Source organism: Bidens hawaiensis, unplaced genomic scaffold (assembly GCF_021521415.1).
Source record: "Bidens hawaiensis isolate Kalapana, Puna unplaced genomic scaffold, B.hawaiensis_p1.1 tig00004617_1, whole genome shotgun sequence".
NCBI classification, from domain to species: domain Eukaryota; kingdom Viridiplantae; phylum Streptophyta; class Magnoliopsida; order Asterales; family Asteraceae; genus Bidens; species Bidens hawaiensis.
Genome location: NW_027491281.1, coordinates 1,152,921 through 1,178,787, shown reverse-complemented (window position 1 = coordinate 1,178,787; position 25,867 = coordinate 1,152,921).

Below are 25,867 nucleotides of genomic sequence, written 5' to 3'. Positions count from 1 at the left end.
AGATAGTCAAAATATTTATATATTAACTAGAGTAAGCCCCAAGTACTTATCCAAAATTACCTAATCCGGACTTCACCATACGAAAAAATGGACCATCCATCCGGGTTAAGTAAGAATTACTAACAGTTCATAAAGTGCAGGAAATTGAAAACAGGGGCAACAAAGGCATCATCCCCACAAACAGAGGATCCCTTCACCTTTGTCTTAAGGATCATAGATCCTTTATCCTAAATGCTATTGTTCATTACAGACCATAGTACTTGTTCATAAAAACATCAACACCAAATAAAAAGTGGGCTCGGGCCTTGTCTTTAATATCCTTCATCGCCCACTCAAACTACATCATCAACCACAGCATCATCTCCTCCCTTGCTAGCTTCAACCGCATCCTTAACGCCATTGGTCCCGGCCTCGGTGTTCTCAAACATCTCCTCTTCGTCCTCACCACCAAGGTCGTCAAGAGCAGCCTTCCATTTCTCAACATCCCAAGCCGACTTGCCGAATGCGGGATCACCAGCCTCCGTCGCCATCTTGATTCGCGCTTGGAAGATTGACCTAGGAGCCCACACTTTGGCTTCATCTGTTGCCTGCTCCACTGCCTCTTGACGTTGGGCTTCAGCTGAGGATATCTGATTCTCCAATTATTTCTTGAGTTGGATCATAGCCTTATCCTTGGTAACCGTAGCATCTGAAGGATAGTCTTCTCATAATAATCCCTCATAGCGACCATAGCCTACCAATAAACTCCATGTCAAGACTGGAACAATACTGGATCCTAAATCACCAAAGTAGAAAATACGGTATACTTGCGGAACAGACAATGTCGTAGTGAGTCTCGGGATCAGAGGATCTCTTCCTCTTGGAAGCTGCAGATTTGGCCCTAGTAGTGGCGGTCTTGGGCTCGGAGCTGGTGCCAGCCTTTGAAGCTTCCTTCTTGGCAGCAGGAGAAGTGACCATGCAATCAATGTCGTCAAGAGAGAACTTGAGTGCAGACTTTTCAGATTTCTTGGTTCCTGTGGAAGAAAAATCGACAGATATGTATTCTATTTTATTCTAATTACTTTAAAATTATTAACTTACTTGACATGCTTGAACTTGAGGGGATGTCACAAAAGCCTTCAAAAAAACGAGCTTGAAAGGTTCTAACTGCGGTATCCAGTTCCAGGAACCGTTTTGCTTTTTCTTCTGTTCCAGGTAATTTGTTCAGCGAAGCGAAGTTCTCAACTACATAAAACAAAAACAGTGTAAGGATAAAGATTGAAGAATAAAGGATCCTGATACTCCTTAAGGATCCGGGATCCTACCCTTCCTGACCCACGTTGAAGGGAGATCAGTCCCCCCTGGTATTGAGTCGCGTTTAACGAAGAAAAATTGATTCTTCCACACAGAATCATTTAACGTGGCTTTAGATATCGGAGGGGGCTGCCGAAGCTTGGATTTGAAGATAAAACGGGAAGAACCGAAGGTAGTGAGGGTATATAGATACGACAACTACGGTAGGCCAAAATCAACTTTTTCCTCCTTGATGATTCTTTCGATGGTGCTGAGAACTCTCCAGATCATCGGCATAGCTTGTATATAAGATATGCCGGTAGAATCGAAAAACTTTGGGTAAAAGGCGGAAAGGGGTATTTATAGCCGATAAGAAAGGGAGTTTCCGGAAAGCAGACCCAAACCTTGGAGTAAATATCGCATCTAACACTGGATTCGTAGGGTCGGAACAGGGTTTCTGGAGGAAAATGTATGAAAACTGTGGACCTCGGGATCCGTGAGCTTACAAATCTCAGAAGATGGGTTAGAAAGCAGACCTTGAGGCTCCATCTCGACTAGTTCGGGACCGCTGGATGATTGTTCAGAAGGTTTAGAAGGGGCCGGAGAAAAAGAAGAAGCGGCGGACATGATTAAAGAAAATAAGATTCAAAGGTTAGAAGAATACCTGATGCGTCGGATGAAGGTGTTTATAATCAAAGATATAGGGAGGCATATATAGACGGTTATAATTAACCTTGGGGGCTAAATGGTAAAATTTCTGGCAAAACCGTCCAATCATACAGTTTCCACAGTGATTTTGAATTTCAAAATGACAGCTGTTTCGCAAAAATCACCCGCCATTTTGGGGGCAATTGTTAGGCCACGATTTTTATACTGAGGATCCTTTATCCTTGACTGTCTTATAGATAGTTTATCCTTGAAATATACATCAGGATATAAAGGATCGATGATTCTCGGTATTGTTTGTTTACTAATGATTGTGTTTAGTATGGTGATGTGTTAGACAGGTATATCAACTGTAAGACGAACTTGCATCAATTATCCTCACAAGACAACCTTTAGCTGGAGGATGGATCCAGGATCCTACTTCAATGTAGCTGATTATGGATGAACTAATGTGAAGATGAACGCGTTAATATCAATAACGGCTATAAGACTCGTTCTCCCGCTTATATTGCTACTGGGTGGATATTGGCACGTGGTCGAAGGTCATGGAGCTGCTAAGTGGAAGACTTCCAAATAGATAGGGAATATTGTTATTGTTATTATCTTATTTATGCGAGATATGATCCAGCTAGAAACACATGTATCTACACACATACTAGAGCAGAACTGAACACTCTCTCTATTCACTAGCTTTCATTGTAATCTCGATCATAATCTTCTCAAACACTTGTAATACATTTTTTGTTAATCAATAAACACGACGATGATAGTTTTCACCGTCCGGGGGTTTTTTGTGCCGGAGACCACGATAATCATTTACTCACCAACCAAAGGTTACCTTGTTGATCATTGACTAAAGTAATCCGACCAAAGATTATCTTGTTAATCCTTGACCGGAATTATTTTACCAACGATTGCCTCGATAAGTTTTGACCGAAGTAAGACTATCGTGATTAAGGGCTTTTTCCCTCGTGACCTAATCATTGTGTCCACCTATATTACAATCATACACTTGCTTCTACCGAGTTAGCACCTTACCTCACTTAACAGATTTGGATACGTGATCCTTGACAGATTTTTGTCCAAAACAACACCCTTCTCACTGGTTTTTGGATCAGAAGCGGTTATTCCTACGGAAATGATGGTTCCCATAGCTAGAACAACAATCCGTGATCCTAAGGCCAATGTAAAGATCCTGCTTGAAGACTTGGATACTGTTGAAGAACATAGAGACCTGACAAAAATCAAATGGCAGCTTATCAACAAAGGGTAGCTGGAGCATACAACAAGTACATAAGAATTAGAAGATTACAAGAGGGAGATTTAGTTTTGAGGAAAGCCTTTCAAAACACCACCAATCCGGCTGATGGGAAGTTAGCACCAAAATGGGAAGGTCCTTATCTGATCGAGTCGGAAGCAGGAAAGGGGGTATATCATTTGCTCACTATGGAAGGCAACAAGTTACCAAGAACAAGGAATGCTACCACCTCAAGAAATAATTTTTCTAATCAAGATCAAGTATAAAGGATCCCCAAAATTGGTAATATCTATCTAATCACTTATCCTTGTAAATTTATTATTACTTATGTAAGGATAACGTATTCTTAACATTTTTTGTTTCTTCCAAGTTTTAAGTATCAATGCAGGAAATTAATAAGATGTGTAACAGTCAAGAGGTTGGCCACCTCTCCTTTATATTTAAAGTACTAAGCTATTTCCCTTGGCTTAGCCCACGATTGGATATGACCCCCGAGGGTCATATCCCATAAGGTTTGAAGGTTTTCACCTTTCTTATAAATTAGAGTTTCTACACTCTCGCCTGGAGCGCACGCTATCCAATGTATAGTCCGGGGCAGCGGGACCAGTACACGCTTAGTGGCTGACGATTTCGTTGCTTTCGGCTATATGGAGGATCCTGTGAGTTATGGTAGACGTACCATACCACCGGTTTATAACGTTTTCACGTTATCTTACGTTTGGGCTAAATCCCGGTTTGGGCGAGTCCCAGTTAACATCCGTATTTGGGCTTGTCCCCAGTTTGGGTTTGTCCCCAGTTTTGGGCTTGACCCCAGTATCACGGACTTGTCCCCAGTACAAGGGCTTGTCCCCAGTTGCACGGGCTTGTCCCCAGTTTTGGGCTTGTCCCCAGTTTATTATTTGGCTTGTCCCCAGCTTAACGGGTTTAATCCCACTTGACATTATGAGTTGTTTGCAACATATTTTCTAAGTTCATTGTGAGGATCAAAACTTATGGATTCAAAATCCTTAAATTTATTCTACAAGGATCACCGAAGGTTCAATAGTTACGGTAAATTAGACCAAATTAGGTCTACTTAGACCTTGTGGTATGATTTCTACTTTTAAATTCATATTGGTTTGGCTAGGATCCTTATATATCTTTTGGTTTAAAGATTTAACATCTTTGAATTATTTCTATTAGGATACTCTATCCTAAAAATTTTAATTATTTTTCTAAGGATATTATATCCAGAAATTTCTATAATCACTTTTTCTTAAGGATATTATATCCTAAAATTTTTACTCAGAATTATTCCTTAAAATTCTTAATAAGACTAAGGTTATATCAAATAGATTTTCAAAATAACAAGTAACAAAGCAAATACTCAAAAAATTTAGATTATCATTAATATAAGTCACGTGGACTTATCCAAAATCCTTAACCCGGATTTCACCATACTAAAGATGGACCATCCACCCGGGTTAAGTAAAGGTTACTAATTGTTCTTAAGATGCAGGAAAATAAAAGTCAGAGGCACTAAAGGTTTCATCCCCACAAACAGAGGATCCATCCACCTTCAGTACCCCTGAAAATTGTCTTGAGGATCTGGGATCCTTAAACCCTACTTACTACTGTCTATTACAAACCACAACCATTTTTCATCAAAAACATCAACAAAAAAAAAATTGGGCTCAGGCCTTGTCTTCTTTATCCTACATCGCCCAATTAAGTTGCATCCTCACCCTCCGCAGCACCTGCTCCTTCACCAGCTTCAGCCACATCCTTAGCTCCGCTGGTACCAGCTTCATTCCCCTTAGACATCTCCACATCTTCCTCACCGCCGAGAGATGCCAAGGTAGTCTTCCACTTCTGCACATTCCAGGTTGCCTTATCAAAAGTGGGATCACCGACCTCCATCGCCATCTTGATCCTTTCTTGCATCACTGACCTGGTCGCCCACATCTTGGCCTCCTCCGTTGCCTGCTTGACCTCCTCTTGACGTTGGGCATCTGCTATGGATACCTAATCCTCGAGCTGTCTCTTGAGCTGGGCTAAAGCCTTATCCTTGTTGACCACTACATTCCCTAATCCAGACAACTTGTCGCTCATCTGACCCATGATCTTTTCATAATGCTCTTTGAAAGCATTCATAGCCTGTAACCAACGAGAAGCAAAGATTAAAAGGATATTATATTCTTAAATTCGTTATAGCAGGATCATGATACTTACATTAAGGACCATGCCATAGTGGGTTTCGGGATCAGAGGACCTTTTTCTCATGGATGCATCAGACTTGACTCTGGTAGTTGCGGTCTTGGGTTCAGAACTAGTCGATGCCTTCAGTGCTTCTTTCTTGATATCCTGGGGAGTGATCATGCTGTCGATATCTTCCAAAGAGAACTTGCTAGCGGACTTCTAAGACTTCTTAGCGCCTACAAAGGATAAGTAATCAGATAAGTATTTCCTCTAATTTTATTTACTTTTAAAATTATTATGTAAAAACTTACTTGACATGTCGGAGTCTGAAGAAATGTCACAAAAGGCTTCGACGAATCAGGCTTGAAATGCCCTAACCTCGGTATCCAGTGCAAGGAACCGCTTTGTTTTCTCTTCTGTACCAGGTAACTTAGCCAATGAAGCAAAGTTCTCAACTACAAAAGAAGACACAAAGTTAGATTTATCATCAAGGATCCTATCGTTTCTAAGGTTCCAGGGTCCTACCCTTTCTAATCCACTTTGAAGGAAGGTTAGTCCCACCAGGTATGGAGTCTCGTCTCACAAAGAAAAACTGATTTCTCCAAAAGGAGTCATTCAGAGTAACCTTTAGCAGAGGATGAGGTTGTCGAGGCTTGGATTTAAAAAGGAATCGGGCTGGACCGTGGGTAGTAAGGGTGTACAGATAGGATAACTCGGGAAGGCCGAAGTCAATCTTTTCATCTTCTATAATCCGTTCGATAATTCCTAAAACTCTCCAAAGCATTGGCATAGCCTGGATGTAGGATATTCCTGTGGAATCGAAGAAGCTTTGTGTAAAGGAAGGAAACGGATAACTGTAACCGATAAGAAAGGGGCAAGCCGGAAAACACACCCATGTTTTGGAAAACACGTCACAACGGATGCTAGATTCGTATGGTCGAAAAAGGGTTTCTGGCAGAAACAAAGGGCGAAACTCATCGACGGGGGTCCGTGAATTTGCAGATCTCAATAGAAGGGTTTGCTATGAGGTCTTGTGGCTCCATCTCCGAGAACTCAGAGTCATCGGAGGATTGTTCAGAAGGATTAGAGGGGTGTAAAGAAGACGAAGTAATAGACATTATTATCAAAGAAAAAAAATAAAGGGAAGAAGGATACCTGCTATGTCGCTTGAATATGTGATTATAAAAGAAATATAGGACGACATATATAGACGGTTATGATTAACTCGAGGGCTAAATGGTAAATATTTATGGCAAACCATCCCATCATCCAGTTTTCGCAGAAAGTTTGTATTTCAAAATGACAGCTGTGTTCCACTATCACCCGTCATTTTGGGGGCAATTGTTAGGACTGATATTTTCCTTGCTGAGGATACGTTATCCTTGAAGATGTGTCTGGATCAGTTATCCTCCTGAAGAGTTCCAGAGCCGTGTCAAGGATTGAGGATCCTCACAGGTTGGTATTGTTAACAATTGTTTCACGTGTGTAGGTTATTATTCAACACGAGTAACGGCTTTGTGACTTGGTCTATCTTGATTTTCGCTACTGAAAACTACCAGCACGTGGTCAATGAACGTTGGAAGAATAGTGGAATAGTGGCGGATAGTTAGGACTTTTTGTTGAATGTATTTTCTTTATAATTATCGAGATATGATCGATTAGGTCTTACTTGTACTCTCACATGCACTATCGCAGATTCAATAATTCTCTCTATACACTAGCTTACTTTTTAATATCGATCATAATCTCCAACCCGTTTGTAACCATTTTTTATATTAATAAAGTGGTGATGGACGAGTTGTTATCACCCGAGGTATTTTTCTTTTGATCTGAACAAGGTCAAAAGGTTTTTCCTCGCAACAAATCACTGTGTTCATTCCAATTTCGTTCATATAATTGTTATTATCATCATAGCACTAGACCTCACATTGACAGATTTGGATACATTTTCCTTAACCGATTTTTATCCAAAACAATATCGATCTCTAAAACGTATAACCCTGTTATGTGATGACAGTTTGAATAATATGTTAATTCATATCAGAAAAGATTATGATTTCCTAATCCGCTACGTCGGTGGAGTCGTTTATGAAAGATGAATAACATGCACGATTCAATTCCTTTATTAAGACGAGAATTAAGGTTCAAGATATCTAAACGGATCACGGGTTTGGATATACGGGTTGTTGGTTTAAATGGATTATAATTTTTCAGATTCGTTGATTGGTCCCTATAGTTTAGGTAAGGATAAAAAAGTAGGTTAAAGTATAGTTTAGGGTAATACTTGTATATTTTTCAAAGTTATTTTAATATTTAAATAAATATTTAAACAATAATATTAAAATAATAATGATGACTCGATAAAAATTCCCGAACATAAAAACCGTTCGGGTAACGGTTAGAAATTATTAGATGGAAAAATATGATTTGTTACATATACATATATATATTATTAGACATAACTAAATTAAAAATTGTATGAACTAATCTCAAATGTATTCATGTAGTGAAAGTTATAGCCCAAGCCTACAACATTTCTATCCAAGCATTCTGTTTGGTTTTATGCAAATTTAGTAAACTTGCATTTTGATTATATTTGCACAGCATTATTATTTTTTATAACAACTTGTTTGCACGAGTTGTGCATGAAAACTTGTTGAATTCTACAATTCTTTTTTACAACTTTACTTATATAAATCATACATCTTTTTTTTGGATATTTGCATATAAGCACAACAAGCCAAACTGTGAAAACAAACCGGAATCAAAGCGTTAATTACAGTTTGGCATGGTTCGGTTTAAGAATTATATTGTTTGGTTTTGGTTTGAAAAACCAAAAACCGTTACTAACAGTTTGGTTTGCGGTTTTACATAAAAATCGCGAAAACTAGACTATAAACTAGGAAAATACCCGAACCCAATTAACCCGACCTGACCCAAACCCTAGTAAGCTAATTAGAGTCGGGTTAATAGGGTCAAAAAGTATTAATCGGGTTATTCGGGTTAACCTGAATAACCCAAATTGTTAATAGGGTCGGGTTTCGGGTTCATTATTGAAAAAAAAAAGTAGGGTTTTGAGTTAACCCGAATAACCCGATTAGTGGTGATATTTAACTTCAAATACGATGATGAAAAGGTGAAATAAGCACTATAAAGTCAATAATGTAAGTTTTACAGAGAAGTTAATGTCCTGCTTGTTCATGAACTGTTCGGTGAAAAGTTCATTTATGTTCTGTAAACGAACAAACATGAACACATGTTTCACTCGTTCATATATGTTCGTGAATGTTCGTTTAGGATCGTTCATTTAAGTTTGTTTACGTTCGTTCAAGTTCGTTTACATATTAATAGAAAATTATAAATGATTATTTGCATTAAGAAATTGTATCACCCTAATATGTTTTATATTTGTTTGTTTATGTCTATTTATATGTGTTCATTTATGTCCGTTTATGTATGTTTGTGTTCGTTAATGTATGTACATATATTTTCCGTCATGTTTGTTTATCTTTGTTAAATTATGTTCATTTATGTTCGTGAGCTATTTGTTTAGATTTTTAATAAACAAACATAAATGATCATGAACATGCTTATTTTTTAACCAACGAACATTAGCACACATATTTGTTTGATTAAATGTTCGTGTTCGTTTGAAGTTAAATGAACGAACATGGACATGCCTATATGTAATTATAACGTAACCATTTGTAAAAGAAATTGAAAATTATGTGGAACGAGAAGCTTTGCAGCCTACAAGTTACAAACATAAAAATCAATTTAAAATTGTAAAGTAGAATGGTCAACCCGATTAACACAACTAACCCAACCTGATTAACCCGAAACCCGAATAACCTGAACCCGACCAACCCGAACCTTAATAGGGTCGGGTTACGGGTTAGATATTTTTGAAGGAAAACCTGACTAACCCGACCCGATAAACCCGAAACCCAATCGGGTTGACCCGATAAACACCCCTAACATAAACACCCCTAATTAATAATGTTTATTAGATCAAAGTTAAGGTGCTAATAATACTAAAGTTACCAACTAATAATATTTATACTTGATTTCGATAGTACTTCTCTATTTCATTCATAATCCTTATTGTGACAATAATCGAGTGAAAAGTAATTAATATTATTATTGGTTGAAATGTAAGAATTAATTATTATCGGCCAATAGGTGGTAGTTAGGATTATTAAAATCATTTTTTATGTGTAATTAGTATCTTTTATTTATGTAAGTATTAATTAATATACGTAGTGAGTTACGTAACACGTTGCTAGATAACTAATTTAACTAACCAAAATAATAATATTATTATTTTAGTAATTTTTAGCAAGACAGATTATTGTCTTGTTATTAGTGACCGACCAGCATATCGTGGTCAATTTTGTGATATCAATTAATTATGTTTATGTTACGTGAACGTTTCGAATGGAACCACGAAGGAGTTTGTAATAACTTCAAATTAACCATCATTGGCCCCTCAAAATGAAGTGGAGCAAAAAGGTGACAACAACTATTCTTTTTTCCCATTATAATTTGAAGTCTTGCTTTCTTTTTCGGTCGTTCTTTTGGAAGATCAATGAATATGACACTAGTTGTACAGTTGTTTGAAACTATTCCCTCTGAATCCAACGTAAGGCTTACATTGAAACATTCAAAGTTTATCGTTTCGTTACAGTATCCTCCTTAATTAAGAAGTAACACATAGCATAAACGTACAAACATGTTAATATCACCCAGTTATATTTCCATATAGTACAAATAACATATGGACTCTATTCATTTGACACAGGAATATATATATATATATATATAGGGTGAGTATCCTAAGAGATCCGTTTGAAAATTGAGAATTTTGAATACCATTTTGAGCTACAAAAAAAACCTCTAAAAATATTTAAAAAAATTATAATTTAAAAATAAAAATAAATAAATAAAAAACCAAAATTCTTAAATTTCATTTCGGTTTCATAAAAAAATAAATAAATTTCGTATCATACACATATGTATAATTTTATTTAACCTCTAGTTACGTAATGTACACATATGTACATTATTAATTACCTTAAATTGTACATATGTGTATAAAAAATGTATGTACATATATGTACATATCATACATATGAACGAGTGAAACATGTGTTCATGTTTGTTCGTTTTTTTTTTTACTTTTTTTCATTTTTGTGTTTTTTTTATGTTTTATTATTTGTTTTAATTTTTGGGTGTTTTTTTGTTTAAAATGGTTCTCAAAGTTGTCAATTTCAAAATAGATCTCACATTATCCTGATCCTATATATATATATATATATATATATATATATATATATATATATTGGATGAGTATTATTACATAACTCTTAGATTATTTAAGAGCTTGAAGAACCTTTGAAAACTAACGTTTTTTTTATAATTTTTTGTTGTATATTAGTGTTATTTGAGTGTAATTTTATCATTATATATATATATATATGTTAATCAGTTCTTCAAGTATGTAATAGAAAACATGGATGTTATGATAAACCTACAACTAAAACATACATGTCACAGCAGAAAGAGTGGCCACGGCTGATGAGTACGATCCAGACGACATGACAGTCAGCTTGGTCGGGTTCCCCTTTAGGATGTATATCAGTGATGGGGATTAGGGTTCTTGAGAAACCGAATATTAAAGAGGGAGAGAGACTCACGAATTTGTGTGAGGGTTTAGGGTTAAGTTATATGTGATGTTAATTAGTCTCTCCATATTTATATACATCCAAGGGAAAACCATTGATTAGCAAGAAAGGCTAATTTGGTCTATCAACAATTACCTAACTAATATAATAATAAGGTATAATTAATTAACTTTGATCTATTATAATATAAATGATCATGTAGGCCATACATAAATATACATATCCATATATTTATTCTTACATTCTCCCACTTGGCCAAATAATCATTTATTATGAGCGTTAGATTAGCCTGCATATTTTAATAATCATTTTAGCTTTAAACTTAAACAAGAGTAGAGAAATACAGTTATTGAATTGAACATCAGCTCAAGACTCCCATTAATCATACTGCAGTCCTTGTTTAAAACCTAAGTAGTTATGATCAAAATTATATAAATAAGCCCTTCAAATGTTTGATTTGTATAATAATTTGTCTATATGTCATTACGCATGCAGAACATATTAAGAGACATACAAAATCAAAACTGAGGAAATGTTATTAAATAAAATGTAAATAACTACAATATGCAATTAAATAAGGTCTTCAGTACATCCCATATTAGCAACATGTTTTTCAAAAAACTTTAGGTGGGAGAACTTTAGTCATCGAATCCGCTAGCATATTATGTGTACTAATATACTCAATACAAAGCTTATTTTCCTCAACTCGTTCACGCACGAAAAAAATACTTTGTATCAAGATATAAACCAGCTCCAGTCAAACTGTTACTATTCGAGAAATTAACGACAGCTGAATTATCACAATAAAGCTTCAATGGTCTAGAAATAGTGATGTGCTGAAACGGTTTATAAAAACCTAACCTAACTTCAATTTATAAATCTAGACTCTCCTAATGCTAGACCACTAGACAGGCAAGTGTACCTATCAACTGTAGTAAAGTCTAATGAAGTCCGGATATCGAACCCAAAGGACACTAGCGACACCTAAACTAGACTCTGACTAATAACTTAAATAAATTGATTTTATTGATTTTTGTCTTTTTTAATTATTAACTATAAATTAAATAATACTTAAACTAAAACTGACACTAATAAATAAGGGTGGAACTCAAATATGGGGAACAACTAACTAGGCAAAGAATCCTACTAGTCAACTCGTAAACTCTCGGAATTGGATTTATGAATGGTACCGTATTCTAAAAATATGAAATTTAAGGAATAACTAAAGTACGTTAGATCTCCTCCCGGTCTCACCAACAATATCTAAGAACACTAAATATCATGTAAGCTAAAAGGTTTAATGGTTTGGATCACCTCCCGGTCTCACCTTACCTAACTATGCTAAGGTACCCCAAAATTAAATCACCTCCCGGTCTCTCTAATCACAAAACACACTAAGGCGTAAAGGGGTATTCTATTGAATTCAGTTATAACTCGGATATGTAAGAATCTAAAGGAATCTAGGGTAACTCACTCCCGTGCAATCACTACCCAAACCCACAAAAGACCAAAACACACGACACTTAATTACCTCCCGGTCTCTCAAATGACATAATATAAGGTATCTCTAAACTCTCAATTACCGCTCCTATGGAACACGTTAACTATAAACCATAACTAGTTACAAACACACAGTAAGTAACCTAATATGCATCCATACATGAAAGACATTCACAAAGACGCATATGGAACAAAAACTGATAATAAATTAATACCAAATACGCATATGCATCACAACCAAATACAATAAAAACTTTACCAAAACATGAACCAATCAATAACTAATCCAAAACCAAAAGTAAAACGAGTCTAAAAGGTATTCATCCAAACCGAGGCAGTATAACAAGTTTAGCCAACCATAACAATATTCGACGAAACAAAGATATAATAATTATTGCAGTTCATTGAAAAAGAAATATAAATAGTTGAGATGCTAGCCTGTGAGCTTAAATTAATTGAGCAGCCTACCTGCTTTCTTATTAATTCACTTTTTCAATTTTTTTGGCATGGACTTTTGACGTGTGTGCTTAGGTGCTTGCTTTTGAATCTTGCCGTGAGATTTTTAGCAACCAGGGAGCTTGCTTCCCCATTAAATAATTTGTTCCTGGCTTCCGAGTTATATCAAACCCCAACAGGGGCGCCCCCTTTTTCCACGTGACCTATTCTCCCTTTCTTTATGTTTTATAGCCTTTTCACACACAAAACCCTTTTTTTCGATTTATTAGCTTTCTTGGTCCGGCCCATTTTTCAAGTGACGTAAGCCAATATAATCTTTAATGTTTACTTCATTGTTGAATGACCTATTAACATAAAATCACACGAGTTACTGCAACTTTAAAACATATCAAATATTAGCATCAAATAAATAAAATGAAATTAGATATTATGAACGTCAACATGTAGTCAAATGTAGTGACGTTATTTTTGTTCTTTTCATTTATTTATTTATTTGTTCATATTATCATACTAATATTATTTTTTAGATATTTAATTTTTAATAAACGTTGCGGGTCTCATGTTTAGATAAAATACTCCATTTTAGCTCGTTGTCTCTTTAAACTCTAAAAATCCAAATATGAGCCAAATAGGAATAATATTCTATGAAATATGGCTCAAAAGACCTTAAAAGTGTAGGAAATATTTATATTATTAATGTATATTTTAGGCCACATCAAATATAATTAACTAATTTGAGTCCGGAGATCAAATTTTTAAGCAACATTCCACAACATGTGGCATTATAAACAGCTATATATTCTGCCATCATATTTGAAGTATTCTTTAACTGTTGCTTATGACTCCTCCATGAGATGGGTCCGCCTTCTAACATAAAGATATACCCCGAAGTGGACTTCTTGTCATCTTTGCATTTAGCAAAGTCAGAATTAGAATAACCTACCACTTCTAAATTATCACTTCTTCTATAAGTCAGTTTGTAGTCTTTCGTCCTTTGAAGATATCGAATCACCTTCTTAGCTGCTTTCCGCTTTTCTTTCTTTAGTTGCAGTATCGGAATATCCTCTTAATTCAACTGAAAAGGTAGTGTTCAAGGCCAGGATTAGTTTGATAACGGCCTAACATTCTAGAAATATAAGAAATATCTGGGCGAGTACAAACTTGTGCATACATAAGGCTCCCGACTACTGATGCATAAGGTATCAATCTCATTTGCTCCTTTTAAACCTCTGTTTTCGGACATTGGAATGCCCCGAAAACGTCTCCTTTAACTACAGGAGCTGCAGTTGGGTTACAATGTTGCATTTTGTAACGAGTAAGGACACGGTCAATGTAGGCCCTTTGAGATAATCCTAAGATCCCTCTGTGTCTGTTTCGGTGAATTTCGATGCCAATAACATATGAAGCATCTCCGAGATCCTTCATGTCGAAGTTATGCGAGAGTAATCGCTTCGACTCATGCAACATGTATAAACTATTACTTGCCAATAGAATATGATCTACGTAAAGGACAAGTATAGTAAACTTACTCCCACTCATCTTGAGGTGGGTACATTGATCCACTTGATTCTTTGCAAAACCTTGTTTCTTCATGACTTCATCAAACTTTAGGTACCATTGACGTGATGCTTGTTTCACCCATATATTGACTTCTTGAGCTTACAGACTAGATGTTCTTGACCTTCAGGTTTAAAACCTTCAGGTTGCTTCATGTACACCTCTTCGTCTAAAGTGCCGTTAAGGAAAGCGGTTTTCACGTCCATCTAATGCAGCTCTAAGTCAAAGTGGGCTACTAGGGCCATAACGATCCTTAATGAATCTTTTCGAGAGACAGGTGAAAAAGTCTCTTGATAATCAATTCCCTCTTTCTAAGTGTAGTCCTTTGCAACCAATCTCGCTTTATAGTGTTCAACGTTCCCATTTGGTTCAAGTTTTGTTTTGAACACCCATTTACATCCTACGGGTTTGACACTGTTGGGAAATTCTACCAAATCCCAAACGTCATTTTTCCTCATGGAATCAAGCTCATCAATCATCAACTTATTCCATTTAGAAGACTAATCACTGCTCATGGCTTCATTATAAGATATAGGATCATTAAGCTTTCCGGCGTCAGCATCAGTCAGGTAGGTGACATAATCATCAAAGTTAGTAGGTCTTCTAGAGCTAGATGACCTCCTGGGTTGATTAGCGGGTTCAGCATTGTCTTGGTTTTGAGTGTTCGATGTGCCTTCATTTTCTACGATAACGGGTTCTGAGTGTGGAGAAGGTGGTGCAGAAGGTTCAATTGCATGGGGTACAAGAGGAATAGTAGAAGTTACAACAATCGACGAGTCTCCCCCCGCATCTTGTATTTCTTGCCATTCTTCATAAGGGTTAGTACTGCTCCCACTGATCTTATAATCCTCCAGGAACACGGCACGCTTGGTTTCTACAATACGAGTGACATGGGAAGAACAATAGAAACGATAACCCTTTGAATTTTCAGGATACCCGATAAAGAAGCAGGTAACAGTTTTAGGGTCAAGTTTCTTTAGGAAAGGGTTATAAAGTATTGCTTCAGCAATACAGCCCCATATTTTCATATAATTAAGACTGGTTTCCTTCCTGTCCAAAGTTCATAAGGAGTTTTAGGGACAGATTTAGAAGGAACTCTATTGAGTATATGAATGGCTGCTTTTAAGGCTTCAGTCCAGAGGCAAATTAGTGTAGCACATACTGCGTACCATATCCATAAGGGTTCGATTTCTCCATTCAGCGACACCATTTTGCTGAGGAGTACCTGGCATGGTATATTGGTTCACGATCCCATAGCCCTTACAAAACTCATAAAATGGACCAGGGGCCTGACCCACATCTGTATGTCTTCCATAGTATCCACCTACTCTATCTGATCTGACAACTTTTATTTGACGATCTAATTATTTTTCGACTTCAGTTTTAAAATCTTTAAAAGTTGTTACAGATTCAGATTTTTCTTTAATGATATACAAGTACATATATTGGGACTAATCATCAATGAAAGTGATAAATGAAGTATGTCCAGTTATGCCAGCAATGGGGTAAGGACCACTAATATTTGCTGATGTCATTTGGCCTTTAAGACATTTGACACATGTTCCAAAATCAGTGAAATCGAGATGTGGTAAGACTTCATTCTTCACGAGGTGGGCTAACCGGACTCGTGAGATGTGGCCTAAACGTTGATGCCACAACTGTAACATCACGGGAATTTTGGGCAAAAAATGACAAGTTTCCAAAGTTAAGGGATTAGTTCTACCAATTTTCAAACTCTAAGGGCTAAAATGAAAAATCTGTTTTCTTGTCTAATCGCGGTACGCAACCGGTCAATGAATGAGCCCATCGCGTACCGCGATGGGGCTTGGTCAAAGTTTCTAGAAGAGGTCAACGGCGATACGCGATCGCTGTTGAGCCTACATCATCGCGTACCGCGATGACGTGGCCTGACACGTTTGACACCTTTTCACCACGTGTCCACACGTGGCACACCGGTCGCCACGTGTCCCGACATGTGGAAACACGTGGCATGACGTCCGCCACGTGTCAACACGTGCCACACCGTCTGCCACGTGGCGACACGTGGCAGACCTACTGTCTGCGTCACCAAGGCTACGTCGCCGTACGCGACGGGTGCCCAGGAGGTGGGCGCGTACCGCGATTGGTCACAAAAATTGCCTATAAATAGCAAGATCCGGGATTAATATAACTTCACACCTCACAACTTGCTTTCATACCTCTCTCTAACATCTTACTACACCTCGAAAAGCGTGCCCTCGATCCACATCGAAAACTGTGCTCCAATTCCTCGATAAACGTTCCATACCTCGATATTCCTACCACTCCCCGACAACGTTCCGAACGAGAAGGTGGTGCTGTTTTTACAACCCGACGATCATCTCGAAGTGCTTGCCCAGAAGATTCGGTGTCTCGATTTGCGTGATGAAGTGAAGTGGCGATCAAGGCGAGTGTTTAAAGGACTAAGTGGCGTAGAAGTGCTGCTCGAGTATCTAGGGAATTATAAGCCGAGGAAAGATAAGGCTTAATACCCGACTAAAATAATAATATAATATTAAAGGCTTAAGTCCTATGTCAAAAATATATACCTCGAGAATAAATGATATATCAAAGAAAGAAGGAAATGTGTATATATATGTGTTGTATACTTCTTTGTTATAATTATTATTATTATTTAAGTATAATGTGTATTCTTAAATAATAAAGAAAAGAATACGTTTCTTAAAGAACAAGAAACGTCGGGTTTTATAATAAACTAAAGATTTATAAACAATACTTTTAAACAAAAGGTTTTTAAGCAACTAAGAAATGAACTAAAGGTTCATCAAGGTAATAAGACTAAAGGTCTTAAGCCAAATAGTATATCCGACTAATAAAAGTTATACTCGTACTATAGGTGCGAGATAGTAAGAAAAGAGAACGCAAGGACGGTGGTGGAAACCGATCCCGATCAAAGGTGAATACGCCCCACTTTTACAAACTTGTTTTCAAATAAATAAACGTGTTATGTGTAAAACTTTACGTGAGACTAAGTGTCTCTAAAAACATTATGAATAAGAGTAAATGCCTAGTCCTCAGGCTGTAGTATACGTTTGTCTGGATCCTTAAATATGTGGTTAAATGCGGTGGGCACATCACACCACGCCTGGTCACGACCTCTAGCCACGATGGGCCGAACCAAAGTATGTTCGAGTGAGAATGACCTTGTGTATATTTATGGTACCTAAGTACATCGAGATGCTGCGGTGTCTTGCTGGGGTAACATAGGTAGAGGCTTGAGTTTATAATGATATTGTTTTAACTTTGTTATTCCTAAGCCAAGATGGGCCGAGGCACGTGTAACCCTCGAGGGGTAACAAAGTAAAAGAAAATATTTTCGCGTCAGTATATTCACCAGCAAATCTTTGCTGACGTATTTTTATAACATTTTGCAGGTAATAAAGGACAAAGGCTCAAGAATCCGATGGCTCGGATAATTTTTGTTAAACTTTATTATGAATTAAAAGGTGGTTTTGTAAACATAAAACAAGTAAACATAAATGGATCTTTCGTTCCATCTTTTGTATTGTAAATATTTTACTACTTTGATCCTTATGTTTTATAAAGTCTTCCGCTAATTAACCGTAACTCTGATTTAATTAAAATTGTGGTACCAACTGTCGAGTCGCACTCCTAGGCCCAAGATGGGGGTGTGACAGGTTGGTATCAGAGCCATCGATCTTAGCGAATTTGGTATCATAAAACAATACCCAAGCTTCAATCCAAGCATAGGAAAATAATTTACTTGCCTGTTTGAATAGGGAGAAGATTGGTTGGTAGCTCTTTCTTTCCCTCTCTACATTATAAACCACCCACCAAAGATGTTTTATGAGAAATTAATGGAGTATTATGATCGTGAAGCAAGAAGAGCAAGAAAATACTACAAATTCCAAAAAGACGTCATGGACGAAGATTACTTTGAAGCTTTCTTCAGCCGAGACCAATACATTGAACGACCCAAACTGATATATTTCCCCGGGACTAAACAATGCCCAATTAAACTACCCGATAGCCCGCCCAAACTAATCGAACCACCAAGACACTCTAGCTATCATCCACCCACAATGCCTATGTATCATCCATCTGAAATATCGATGTACCACACATCGGAGATCCCTAATTATCAAACATCAAAAGAACCGCAATATTCCCCACCGGATATTTCCCAAATGCACACCCATCCTATACCTTCATCTCAAACCGAACAATTAAGGAAGAACAGAAGTCCCCATCCTCCGACTGGATGCAATGCCACTCCGACCAACGAAGGTGGCATACTGGAAGCTCTACCGCTCTTGAAGTCAACTCACAACAGAACAATGGCGAAGGATCGTCCCGCAAACCAAGAATGAGGGTGACGATGCCTTACGAGAGTTTCAAAATGCCTGCGATGATCAATGAGACCACCCAGTACATGGAAGAGGAGGAAGAACCTATGGAAGAAGAGGAAGAGGACCCTGTAAAAGAGGAGGATCCCATGGAAGAGTCCTAACAGGAAAAAGAGCATCCCGACAACCCTAGTGAGATATCAATGAGTGGATCACTCACTTCCCACAACCCAAGTTACGGTTCCATCGATCCGTATGTTCAATATCTGGAGCAACTACGGAACCAAGATTTGTCAAGATTCCCGCCATTTCAAGGAACGATTCCTTCAATTCAAGAACAAGTTGATGAGATTCGCGAGCAAAATCAAGCCGTTAAGACATACCTCTACCTTGCATCTGATCTGATTTACGTCCCGTATCCTGAACCAAGAAACCATTATGAGATGGTGACACTGGGTTACCGTGACCCACCGCCACAATATGGATACCCCGACATTATCTACGAGACTGACGACTGGAGGAAGAAGGTGGTTGAGGAAGGGAAAAAGAAGAAGAAGATGGGAGAGAAACTTCTCCACAAATGCAACAAACTGACGAGGGTTGTTATGTAGTTTTTGAAATACTGAGATGATGGTGGTGATGGCGTATTTCAAGAAATGAAGTTTATGTGTGTAATCTTGTTTGTATGTAATATGTTGAGTGTTGTATGGATAAGAATATATATATATATATATATATATATATATATACATCGAATATGAATGTATATATATATATATATATATATATATGTTGTAATAATCCTTGTATATACCATGTATGGTTTATACAAATGATGAATAAAAATGTGTGTTAATGAAGAACATTCGTTAAATTTCAGATATAAAAGAATAAAAAGAAAAAAATACAAAATGTCTCAACAAAGTAATAACTTTGAGTCTTCCCGAAAGAAAGCCGAGAAACGAAAAGAAAAAGTAAAGGGACCCGAAAAAGAACAAGAAGATCCAATTCCCGAAAAATTTATGGATCGAATTCAAAAGATGATAAAAGATGCTGTTAGGGAAGAATCAATGGCTAGGTCTCAGACTAGGCAAACAAAAAATTCTCACTCGTCTAATCCTTCCCGAAAATCTGTTTCCAAACCCCGTGCTAGGCCCTCACGTGTGGAAGAGAGTGTACATGAATCAAACGCTAATGGTGGGTCCATCAAGAATTTAAAAAGCTCAAGATTGGTGGTTGTTCGTTCAAAGACTTTAAATACTATAAGCCAAAAGAATTCCTTGGTGATAAGGGAGCCATCGCGACTGTAAGGTGGCTTGAAGAGATGGAGACAATTGTAATTACGAGCAAGTGTTCGGAAGAGGAGAAGATTCAATACTCTGCTCTGATGTTTAGAGGTGAGGCCTTAGAATGGTGGAATACTTTGATCTTGAGTAGAGGAAGGGAGGTTATGTACAACATGTCATGGAGCGAGTTTAAGGAGTTGTTAATGTCGAAATTCTGTCTGATGCATGAAACGGACCAAATCCAAACCAAGTTCCTATCTCACAAGGTTTTCGGAACAAACCTTCATGAGTATAATACCAAATTCCATGAATACTGTCGCTTGGTGCCTCAGTTGGTTACCCCGGAATCCAGCAAAGTTACACGCTATATGTGGGGGCTACAACGAGAAATTCGTGACATGGTGAGGTCGCACTTGCCTCAAACCGCCGACTCCGCGATGGAGTTGGCTGGATACTTAATGGGCGGAATGATCCACAACAAAGAAGAAGATAAGAGGGTCGTGTCGACGGAAGATACGAAGAAGGAAGGGAATACCCGTTTCAAGGGTAAGGGAGTCGACCAACGAAGGACTGGCTTCAACTCCGGGAAAAGTACCATAGGGGTCGATGCCATCTAACTCCCCGTCTTTGTGAGTCATGTCACAAACCCGTCCACGCCACGGCCGATTGTTGGAAAAAGAAGATGATCTGCTATAACTGCAAGGAGATGGGACATCTTAGCGTTTAATGCTCAAGAACAAGCCCGCGGCTGGTGGTGCGGGTGGAAGCGGTCAGAAGAATGAGCCCAAGAAGGGAAATGCAAGAGTGTTCGTCCTTGATACGAAGAAGGCGGTTGACACACCGGAAACCATAACCGGTATGTTCCTTGTTAACAATGCCTATGCTAGAGTATTGTTTATTCAGGAGCCAATTTAATTTTTATAGATTATAAATTCTGTCGTTTATTATACGAACCTTTAGTTAAACTTAATAAAACTCTAAGCGTCGAAACCGCTAATGGGGAAATTGTTAAAATCTCCGAAGCTTTAGAAAACGGAAAAATCTTTTTAGCTGGATACGTTTTACCTATTCAATTGTTGCCCATGACTCTTGCTGGTTTTGATGTTGTATTGGGTATAGATTGGTTATCCGACAACCATGCTCGTATCCTTTGCGATAGCAAGACCGTCGAACTTCGAGCCCCTGATAAGCGTACCATACGAATTGAAGGGGATAAAGACGCTGGCCAAATTAGCCTAATCTCAATGATCAGGGCTAACAAATTTTAAATCAAGGATGCTTAACATTCATGGCCTATATCACCGAAGAATCTAAACCTAAGGAAATCAAAAGCGTTCCTGTTGTTTCGGATTATGCCGATGTCTTTCCCGATGAACTCCCCAACAGTCTTCCCGATCGTGAAGTAGAATTTAGAATCGATCTTATTCCTGGAACTGCTCTGATCGCTAAAGCTCCATATCGCCTTGCACCAACCGAGATGAAAGAATTAAAGAAACAACTTGACGAGCTTCTCGAGAAAGGATTCATACGACCAAGGTCAAGAAGAAGGATGGATCCATGCGAATGTGCATCGATTACCGAGCTCTCAACAAAGTCACAATCAAGAATCGATATCCACTTCCCCGAATCGATGACCTTTTTGACCAACTTCAAGGTGCTAGCTTCTTTTCCAAAATTGATCTTCGTTCCGGCTATCACCAACTCACAGTCCAATCTGAAGATATTCCGAAAACTGCGTTTCGAAAAAGGTACGACCATTATGAGTTCACTGTTATGCCATTTGGACTTACTAATGCGCCGGTTGCGTTCATGGATATGATGAATCGTATCTGTAAGCCTTATTTAGACAATTTTGTGATCGTATTCATTGACGACATATTAATTTATTCTAAGTCTAGGGCCGATCATGAAAATCACCTTCGAACGTTACTTGAAATTCTTAGAACTGAGAAATTGTACGCCAAGTTCTCGAAATGGGAGTTCTGGTTGCATGAGGTGCAATTTCTTGGTCATATTATCAACGTCAATGGTATTCAAGTAGACCCCGCTAAGATTGAAGCCATCTCTAAGTGGGAGATCCCAAAGTCGCCAACCGAGATTCGAAGCTTCTTGGGATTGGCCGGCTATTATCGAAGGTTCATTGAAAACTTTTCTCGAATCGATGTTCCCATAACCTCCTTGACTCGAAAGAACACCAAATACAAATGGGGAACAAAGCAACAAGAGGCGTTCAATATACTTAAACAAAAGCTTACCCAAGCTCCTATACTGGCCTTGCTAGAAGGTATTGAAGATTTCGTTGTCTTTTGCGATGCATCTCATTCCGGCTTGGGATGTGTATTGATGAAACGGAGGAAAGTAATCGCTTACGCCTCTCACCAGTTGAAAGTATATGAGAAGAACTACATGACTCACGATCTAGAGTTAGGCACCATAATCTTCGCACTTAAGATATGGAGGCACTATCTCTATGGAGTAAGATTTACCGTTTACACTGATCATAAGAGCTTAAAGCATATCTTTGATCAAAAGGAGCTCAACATGCGCCAACGACGCTGGATGGAGACTCTCAATGACTATGACTGCGAAATAGTTTATCATGAAGGTAAGGCCAACGTTGTGGCTGATGCCTCTAGTCATAAAGAGCATGAAAAGCCAAAAAGAGTAGGCTAGAACTTCAAATCGATCTTGTTGACCAAATCAAATCCGCTCAAACTAAAGCGATCAACGAAAACCAAATCTCTGATGAAAAACGTAACGGAACCATTGACTCGCTAGTCAAAGGTGACGATGGTATCCTTAGACTTGGCAATAGGATTTGGGTCCAATCGTTGGAGGATTGCGAGCGAAAATCTTAAACGAAGCTCATAAGTCCAAATATACGATGCATCCCGGGAGCGACAAAATGTACCATAATCTTAAAGCAAACTATTGGTGGAATAGAATGAAAAGGGATGTCGCTTCGCATGTTGCGAAATGCTTAACTTGTTTGAAAGTCAAGGCTGATTACCAAAAGCCTTCGGGATTGCTCCAGCAACCCGAACTTACCGTATGGAAGTGGGAGTTAATTACTATGGATTTCATTACCAAACTCCCTAAAACGACTCGACAACATAATGCTATATGGGTGATTATGGACCGATTAACAAAGTCTGCACACTTCATACCCATCAATGAGTCGTACTCAATGGACAAATTAGCTCGTATCTATGTTAACAACGTTGTGGCTTTACATGGAGTGCCACTGTCCATTATATCTGATCGAGACAGTTGTTTCACGTCTCATTTCTGGAATTGCTTCCAACAAGCGCTTGGTACGAAGTTAAACCTTAGCACTGCCTATCATCCGCAAACCGATGGGCAAAGCGAAAGGACAATTCAAACGTTGGAAGATATGCTCTGATCTTGTGTGATAGACTTAGGTGAAAGTTGAGATGACCACTTACCCCTAATGGAATTTTTGTATAACAATAGTTATCATGCAAGTATTCAAGCCGCACCTTTTGAGGCGTTATATGGTCGAAAATGAAGAACGCCCGTGTGTTGGTCTGAAACTGGAGATAAACAATTATCTGGACCTGAGATAGTCCAAGAAACTACCAACAAAGTTATTCAAATCCGTGAACGACTTAAGACGGCACGTGATCGCCAAAAGAGTTACGCCGATGTCCGTCGTAAGCCGTTAGAGTTCAATGTCGGTGATAAAGTTCTTTTGAAAGTTTCTCCATGGAAAGGCGTAGTCCTCTATGGGAAGAAAGGAAAGTTTCGCCCTCGATTCGTTGGACCCTTTGAGGTACTTAAACGAGTTGGTACCGTCGCTTACCAATTGCGACTACCCGAGGAAATGCAAGGGATACACGATGTATTCCATATCTCGAATCTGCGTAAATGTTTAGCCGATGAATCTCTTTCGATGCCTTTAAAAGATGTAGAAATTAATGACAACTTAAAATTCGTTGAACGCCCAATTCAAATTGAAGATTCAAAACTAAAGAAACTCAAAAGACGAACATTGAAAATCGTGAAAGTAAAATGGGATTCCCGACGAGGACCCGAGTATACTTGGGAACTCTAGTCCGAAATGAGAAAGAAATGCCCCCGCTTATTCTCGTGAAGCAATCTCGAGGACGAGATTTATTTCAAGGTGGGGAGGATGTAACATCACGGGAATTTTGGTCCAAAAATGACATGTTTCCAAAGTTAAGGGATTAGTTCTGCCAATTTTCATACTCTAAGGGCTAAAATGAAAAATTTGTTTTCTTGTCTGATCGCGATACGCGACCTGTCAATGAATGAGCCCATCGCGTACCGCGATGGGGCTTGGTCAAAGTTTCTAGAAGAGGTCAACAGCGATACGCGATCGTTGTTGAGCCTACGTCATCGCGTACCGCGATGAAGTGGCCTGGCACGTCTGACACCTTTTCACCACGTGTCCACACGTGGCACACCGGTCGCCACGTGTCACGACACGTGGAAACACGTGGCACGATGTCCGACACGTGTAAACACGTGGCACACCGTCTGCCACGTGGCGACACGTGGCAGACCTACTGTCTGCGTCACCAAGGCTACGTCGGGGTACGCGACGGGTGCCCAGGAGGCGGGCGCGTACCGCGATGGGTCACAAAAATTGCATATAAATAGCAAGGTCCGGGTTTGATAACTTCACACCTCACTACCTGCTTTCATACCTCTCTCTAACATCTCACTACACCTCAAAAAGCGTGCCTTCGATCCACCTCGAAAACTGTGCTCCAATTCCTCGATAAACGTGCCATACCTCGAAATTCCTACCACTCCCCGACAACGTTCCGAACGAGAAGGTGGTGCTGTTTTTACAACCCGATGATCATCTCGAAGTGCGTGCCGAGAAGATTGGGTGTCTCGATTTGCGTCTCGATTTGTTGAAAGGACTAAGCGGCGTAGAAGTGCTGCTCGAGTATCTAGGAAATTATAAGCCGAGGAAAGGTAAGGCTTAATACCCAACTAAAATACTAATATAATATTAAAGGCTTAAGCCCTAAGTCGAAAATATATACCTCGAGAATGAATGATATAACAAAGAAAATAAGTAAAGAAGGAAATGTGTATATATATATGTGTTGTATAATTCTTTGATATAATTATTATTATTTAAGTATAATGAGTATTCTTAAATAATAAAGAAAAGAATACGTTTCTTAAAGAACAAGAAACGTCGAGTTTTATAATAAACTAAAGGTTTATAAACAATACATTTAAACTAAAGGTTTTTAGTAACTAAGAAATGAACTAAAGGTTCATCGAGGTAATAAGACTAAAGGTCTTAAGCCGGATAGTATATCCGACTAATAAAAGTTATATTTGTACTATAAGTGCGAGATAGCAAGAAAAGAGAACGCATGGACGATGGTGGAAACCGATCCCGATCAAAGGTGAATACGCCCCACTTTTACAAACTTGTTTTCAAATAAATAAACGTGTTATGTGTAAAACTTTACGTGAGACTAAGTGTCTCTAAAAACATTATGAATAAGAGTAAAAGCCTAGTCCTCAGGCTGTAGTATACGTTTGTCTGGATTCTTACATATGTGGTTAAATGCGGTGGGCACATCGCACCACGCCTGGTCACGACCTCTAGCCACGATGGTCCGAACCAAAGTATGTTCGAGGGAGAATGACCTT